The 7,316-nt window shown below is 38.1% G+C and overlaps 1 long non-coding RNA gene across 1 annotated transcript; it reads right to left on the minus strand.

Annotated features, from left to right (window-relative positions):
* Positions 1-1,576: 1,576 nt before the first annotated feature.
* On the minus strand, positions 1,577-5,619 carry LOC107286298. The gene is made up of 4 exons (XR_001548853.1): positions 5,546-5,619; positions 3,539-3,606; positions 2,437-2,640; positions 1,577-1,716 (listed from the first exon to the last, which is right to left on the minus strand). It is a non-coding gene; the product is annotated as an uncharacterized LOC107286298 (long non-coding RNA).
* Between the last annotated feature and the right edge of the window lie 1,697 nt (positions 5,620-7,316).

Raw genomic sequence — 7,316 nt, forward strand, 5'->3', positions numbered from 1 at the left:
GAACAACTGGTTGTCTGTGTGGATGCCGCTTCCCGAAGTCTGTTCTGGGCCTGGACTTCCTGAAGCAGTGTCCACACATTTCTGGCGGGCCATTCTGGGTCTGGGAGGCCTCCTCCGGGCCTCCAAGGCCCAGAATGAACTTCCGGAAGTGGTGTCCATGCATTTCTAAAGGGCCATTCTGGGTCTTGTGAAAAAGAGCTAGGGGTTCAGTGGGTGCCATCCAATGATGGGATTCAACCAGTTCACCGAATTCAAGAAAAAAACAGCTACCGGTTCTGCCAAACCAGTGCAAACCAGCTGAATCCCACCACTGGCTATAGTTTATATCCCTGTGTTTTGAAGAAGCTGGCAGATGTAATTTCAGAGGCACAGATTGTAACACAGGAAAAATATCAGAGGATTGGTAAAGAACCGGCATGGTTCCAATCTACAAAAAAGGGGGAAAATAGATCCAGGAAATTATAGCCCAATCAGCTTGACATCAATACCTGTGAAAATCCTGGAAAATACAATGAAGTGGAGGATTTGTGAGCATTTAGAAACAAACAAGGTCATTATAAAAGCCAGCATGGGTTTGTTAAAAACAAATCATGCCAGACAAGCCTTATTGCCTTTTTTTAATAAAGTAACTAAATTAGTAGATCAGTGAAATGCCGTCGACATATTTGGACTTCTACAAGGCATTAGAAAAAGTAAACCACAACCTACTTCTTGGATAGAATAATGTGGAATAGACAGTGCCACCACCAGATGGATTTGCAATTGGCTGACCAACAGCATTCAATGAGTAGCCCTCAATGGAACTACATGTACATGGAGGGAAGTATGCAGTGCGATATCTCAAGGTTTGATCTTGGGCCCAGTCCTATTCAACTTTTTCATGAATGATCTAGATGAGGGGATAGATGGGGAACTCATCAAATTTGCCAATGACATCAAGCTGGGGAGACATCAAGCCCTATCCAACAAGATGCAGTTCAGTGGTAAGAAAAGTAAGGTTCTGCACTTAGACAGCAAAAATGAAATGCATAGGTATAGACTAGGAAGTACCTGGCTCAACAGTAGTAACTGTGAGAGGCATCTCATTTTTTTCCCAATTAAATCTCATCACCAACTAGGATCTGAAAGAAAAAAGGGTGTATTCAAAAGCATTGAATCAAGCTCTCAAACAATTCTTTTTTGCTAATAGCGCATCCCACTTGTTTTCCTAATAGTATTCTTTACACAGCCTCTAACGCTTGTGTGTGTGTTTGACTGCAATTGGTGGAAGTTTTGTTGCATGATTATCGCTTCATATGTTGTTATATGTGTTAATGATGAGGCTGAAAAATTGAAAAAAAAACTTTTAGTATTTGACAACTGGCCTTTCTTTTTGAAGAAGAATTTCTTCAATTCCTTTTTCCTTGATTTTCATTTTTAAACCTGCACACTTTATTTCAGCCCTTTATACTGATGAGGCAAAATATACCCCCCCACAGCTTCAAAGGCCAATTTTTGGAAAATGTTTCCCATTTCATTCATAAACACCACACCACACCACAAGCACACAAATATAAACAAATATCTTCAAGCAAAATTCTGTAATTCTGTTAAATTTATTTAAAGAAAAGCATAAAAACTTTTAAAAAGTCAATGTAAAGCAAAATCATTCATCAGGCTATGCCAGAAGCAAAAGGATGTCTTCTAGGTATCTTCTAAAGAGTATTTCAGCAAGATCTACAACAGAAATGTAAAAACAAACAGTAAAAAAACCTGATTATTGTTATTAGTAATAGTAGTAGTATCATTATTATTATTATTATTCCAGAAATCCTCCCTTCATGAATAAGTGTTGCCTGCCTACTTTATTAGTTAGTTGTCACAGTTCCAGAATAATTGTTCTGCTCTTTGATCTAAACTAGGCCTTTGTCTTTGTTGGGGGTTCTGGGAATTACAATATGTGTTTGTTTGTTTGTTTTTTAAAAAAAGAACAAGTTCTGCAATTTTGAGCTCCCCACTTTTACAGAAGAACCAAGCTGGCTTCTGTAAACAGTTCTTTGGTACTTCTTGGGCAAGATCTAGAACAGGGGTGAGCCATCATGGCTCAGAAATTCTGGGAGCTGAAGTCCATAGGTCGTAAAGACGCCATAGTTCCCCTTTCCTGATCTAGAGCTTTAATTCTATTGGTAAAGGGCAGAACTTATATAAGCATCTATTTGTTACAGAGTGATCCTAAATGGCTTACTGCAGCCAATAAAAGCAACAACCAACACTCCTCTCCCCCAAATACAGACACACACCAAGATCCCAGAACCATTGGAATTCCTTGACTGCATCCCGTTCTAGACAAATGCATGTGGGAATAGACAGGCTTAAAGGATATGTTATCATGAAATGATATTAGGAATAGCCCACTGTATATTCTTGTCTGTGGTAAAATATCTCTGCAAGACTTACCAGTTAACAGAACAGCTTTTATTTACCCTTCTTAACAGGTGGCATGATTCCTGCCATAGCCCTCCTTAAATCTTCAAATAGATTCCCACCATAGTATGGAGGATACTTAGGGGCATAATTTGGCATTTGGGCTGGATATGGCATTTGGACTGGATAATCTATGTATTCCCATCGTTCACTGCTTCTACTTTCACTACTGCTGGCCTGGAAGAGGAGAAGAATGAGGAATACATGAGATTGAAACAGTTATTTAATGTTGTAATGATATTGTAATGTTGCAATTATATATTACTGTTGTCGTGAAAGGGTATTTAATATTGTAATTATATTTTTTTTTATTATTATTTTTTGTGTGTGATAATTGTTTTTGACCAAATCAAAAGTAGCAATACTGCTTACGGAACTGATTCCCCCAAGCCAAATCAAGCCAGCCATCAGCAAAGATTGCAGCCCATCACAAGAGTAGCAAGCAAGCATTCTGATTGCCTTTAGCCATGTATCTGGAAGTCCATATAAAAAAATTGGGTCCCCAGTTTTAAGTTAGTTTAGTAGTTCATGGTATTGTAGAACTGACCTCCCCTCGCAGGCTATTGCCTTCCAAGACTTAGTGACATTGACCCAAATCCACCTTTGGAATTTTTTAACAGGAAATACTTTGAAATCTCTACTGTATGTCAGTGTTACTCCGCCCTGGCAATTGTAAGATTGTGGATTTCAATGCCAAGAATTACTTAGCAAGCCATGCCACACATCTTAAAAGTTGTCAAGGTTGGGAAACACTGCTCCATGCTAATGAGCAGGAGGATCTGGTTGAAGTCTCTGCAAGCTATGAACTTCCTACATACACTGAACATTTCTTCTCTTTCTCTCTCTCTGTCTCTCAGATTTCTTCATCCGAGCCTCTGTTTGCAGTGTGGAATAATAATACTGTCTTCCCTAACTGAACCTTCAAATAACAATCTTGAGAAAATGAATACTCTGCCCAATTCATTCCATAAGCACCACAGGACCCCCGACCCTCAAAATTTTGCAGTTATTTTTTTCCAAGCATTAAATGAATCCATGATATTTCCATCATGCAACCACAATACTTAATGTGTACCTCAGAAGGAACAATGATGGCCAAAAGACAAGCAAGAACAATCACAATCTTCATTTTGTTGGTTTAATCTGTAAGAATAATCAGTTATTTTTAAAAATCTCATAGTAAAAAATGAATTAGTCACATATGTAATGTATTCAGATCTTGAATGCTAGTTAATTCCTGTGCTTCGGAAATTTGGGGTGGGGGGTTCTTCTGAAAAGAAACAGAACTAATCTGATTCAAAGTTGGACCTTTGGGAACCTTCAGAAGAGAGTCATGATGTCAAAGCTACAGAAAGACACATAATAATTCCTTACAATTAACTGCTACCTGATTTATACAAATTACCTTATTCTTAAGCAAACAAACAAATAAACAAACAAACATACTCTTAATATATTTAGTTCAAATCTGGTAGGCAATATACAGTATTTCAGAACTATACCTGCAAATTTCCCACTATGTGTCCAGAAATAAAGTAATAATCCTTTAAAATTAAACATGTAAGAATGAAAGAATATCATTAAAAACTACAATAGCCTAGCATTAGAAAAACACCCAGACTGAAGTGTTGGTGATCTCCATTCTATCTGTAAAATCTATATTTAACATTACCAGATCTAGGTTACAAAGCTCTAGATGACAGGTAGTAATCTCTCCTACCATGAGATGGACATCTGGAATTTTGCTTCCCAAATCTCATGACTCTAATTATACCTGCAAATGCTATATTATTGTGTTTAAGAAACTGAAACTGATATAATCATATGTTGATTTCAAATGAATATCTATGATAAAAAAAGCCTTCAGCGTTCTCTGGAAAACTTCCTAATTATTTTAAAAGCAAATCTAATCCTTGGTCCTTCCCATTGGCTATACCAAAGTCTGAACTGAATCTTCTGATCTATATTTAAGAGACAGAGACATTAGAGATCTTAGTGGTCTTGAATAATGTGGATTTATTACACTTTTGACATTGCACTTTTCCAAAGCCTTTGGGCAGAATTCTCTCAGTTGCTGCATTCAGGTGATGGACCTTCTTGCTTCATGAAAAAAAAACAACCCTGAATTTCCAACAAACAGAGAAAACCATGGGAGGCTCAGTGACTAATTCTCTTATTTCTTTGTACCCAAGCTTTAGAACATAGAACATAGAATAATAGAGTTGAAAGGGACCTTGGAGATCTTCTAGTCCAACCCCCTACTCCAGCAGGAGACCGTATACCATTTCAGATAAATGGTTGTCCAATCTTTCTTTGGAATGCAGCCACTTCACTGTATCTGTCTATGAACATTGGAAGCAGTGGTGGGATTCAGCCAGTTCGCACCACTTCAGCAGAACCGGTAGCTAATTTTTTGTTGCCCAGGCCCAGAATGGACTTCTGGAAGCAGTATCCACACAGAGAACCGGTTGTTCACATATTTGAATCCCACCACTGATTGGAAGTAAATAAAAGTATAATAAATACCTTATTCATCATGGTAAAAAGAATATAGCAGTTAAAATATAAATAAAACCTACAGTCCTATAATCCTAGGATGATAGGGCTGACCTTCTGAATCTGGAGTGTTAAGTTGAACAAATATATCCTCCCCATACATTAAACATTTGTTTTAGTAGAAAATGAATGAATTTGTTTTTGACTTGCTCTGTAACAGCACAATAAGAAAAGGCAAGAAAACAAAAGAGAAGAAAAGAGAGAAATAAAACAGGGAAGGGCAAAGGCCCTGTTCTTCTAAAAACATGGCTGACTATTTCATCACATTTAGAATAATGTGTTTTGTTATAAAAGTTGACCATTGTGTTAGAAGAAGCAGTGCAATATGAAGAGCTGGTGCAAAGTAGCTATGAGTAAATGGATTTCAGTGATATAGTTGAGCATGTATTGTTGCTTCTATATCCCCTACTGAACTCAAAGTATCTCACAGTAATCAAAATTCACAAGCTGATATTTATGCAGAACTTCATATCAGTAATTCTGTTTTCCAAATAACAAACATCACAACCAAAATATTCTGATTTACCTTTTTCTTTGTGAGGTAGGTTTGCTCTGCTCTATCTGAGTGATGTTCTGAGATGTAGTGGTAGCGTTTATGTACTCTCCGAAACTTCCTGGGATTAGGTAGAGCATCTAACAACATGTCTTCTGGGATTAGAAGACTTTTGCCTTAATCTCTTCCAAATATGCATGTAATAATCTTCAAAACTTCCATGTTTTGACATGTTTTGGGGTGTCAAGAAAATTGGCTTGCAGCAATGTTCAGCAAGGCACTTTAGAAGTTTCTCCTCAAGAGTTGGTGGAGGTGGACCACCAAGAGGACCACCTCTTTTACTAAAACAATAACAATAACAACAACTTTATTTCACTTTGAATGTACACCAATCGGCATACACCGAAATGAAATTTAGTTGCATACAGCTCTCAAAGGGCCATCACCTCCAATATAGGTCCCTTGTTCATGGCTTCCAGCTGAAGTTTCAGATCGTCCATTTTAACCTCTAGGGAATGAACAATGGCAAACAAGACAGATAGAAACGGAGCTCCATGTGGATTAGCCCTCAAATTAGATTGTATTCCTGCACGACAACCTTGCCTCCTTTCCTTTTTCTGATCCTGACTCTTCCACCTTTTCCTTAAAGAAGCCTTGCTTCTTTTCACCCCTGGAACATGTTGTTGCCGCCACCAACTCCTCCAAAAGCCTCTTTCTCTTCCTCTGGGCCTGCTCCATAGGCCCCGGGATCTCTCCTCCTCTGCCTCCTTCGGAAACAGCCCTGATTTGCAATAGAATCCATCGCTGGGCCAGCAGTCAACCCAAATTAATAATTACTTCAGACACACATATTCTTTTCTAGTATTGACATGGAAATGCTTTGCCATTTCTTTGTTCTGGAATGCTTTTTCTCAATTTCCCAATTCAGTCTGCAGTTAGACTTGAAAGTTACCTTCAAGTCAAACTGGATTCATAATAAAGTCATAATAAATGGCTCCATGGATACCTATTCTTTTCTACTATCGAACTAGAAGTGCTTTGTCATTTCTTTGTTCTGGAATGGTTTTTCTCAATTTCGCAATTTAGCCTACCATTCTAGAATTTCTTTATACTCTCCAGTCCAAGAATTTTATTTCATTTACTATTAAGTTTCTATACCATACATGCAATGGTGGAATTCAGCCAGTTCACACCACTTCGACAGAACCGGTAGCTAATTTTTTGTTGCCCAGACCCAGAACGGACTTCTGGAAGTGGCATCCACACAGAGAATCGGTTGTTCACATATTTGAATCCACCACTGCATACATGTCATCTAAGTGATTCACAATTTTACTTTGTGGTGAGCTAAAAATTATAAGCAATTTGGTTATGTAAATCCCTCCGTGTTTAGTTATGGTTGGCATTGTATTTTAGAAATGTCTGATACTAGTTTATAACATGTGTCTTTAACTAAGATTCTGGTTAAGTAGAAATGCTGTGTGATTCAATCTAAATCATAGTATTATCCTGTCTTCATAGAGTTTAAAGGAAGTTTTGGCTGTAAACACATATGGCAATACCTAGTTACCTATTGATCCTTCTTTCTATACCACATGTTGTTGTTAGTTGCGAAGTCATGTCCAACCCATCGCGACCCCATGGACAATGTTCCTCCAGGCCTTCCTGTCCTCTACCATCTTCTGGAGCCCATTTAAGCTCACACCTACTGCTTCAGTGATTCCATCCAGCCACCTCATTCTCTGTTGTCCCCTTCTTCTATTGCCCTCAATCTTTCCCAGCATTAGGCTCTTCTCCAGTGAGT

Source organism: Protobothrops mucrosquamatus, unplaced genomic scaffold (genome assembly GCF_001527695.2).
Source record: "Protobothrops mucrosquamatus isolate PMUCROS unplaced genomic scaffold, P.Mucros_1.0 scaffold270, whole genome shotgun sequence".
Taxonomy (NCBI): Eukaryota; Metazoa; Chordata; class Lepidosauria; order Squamata; family Viperidae; genus Protobothrops; species Protobothrops mucrosquamatus.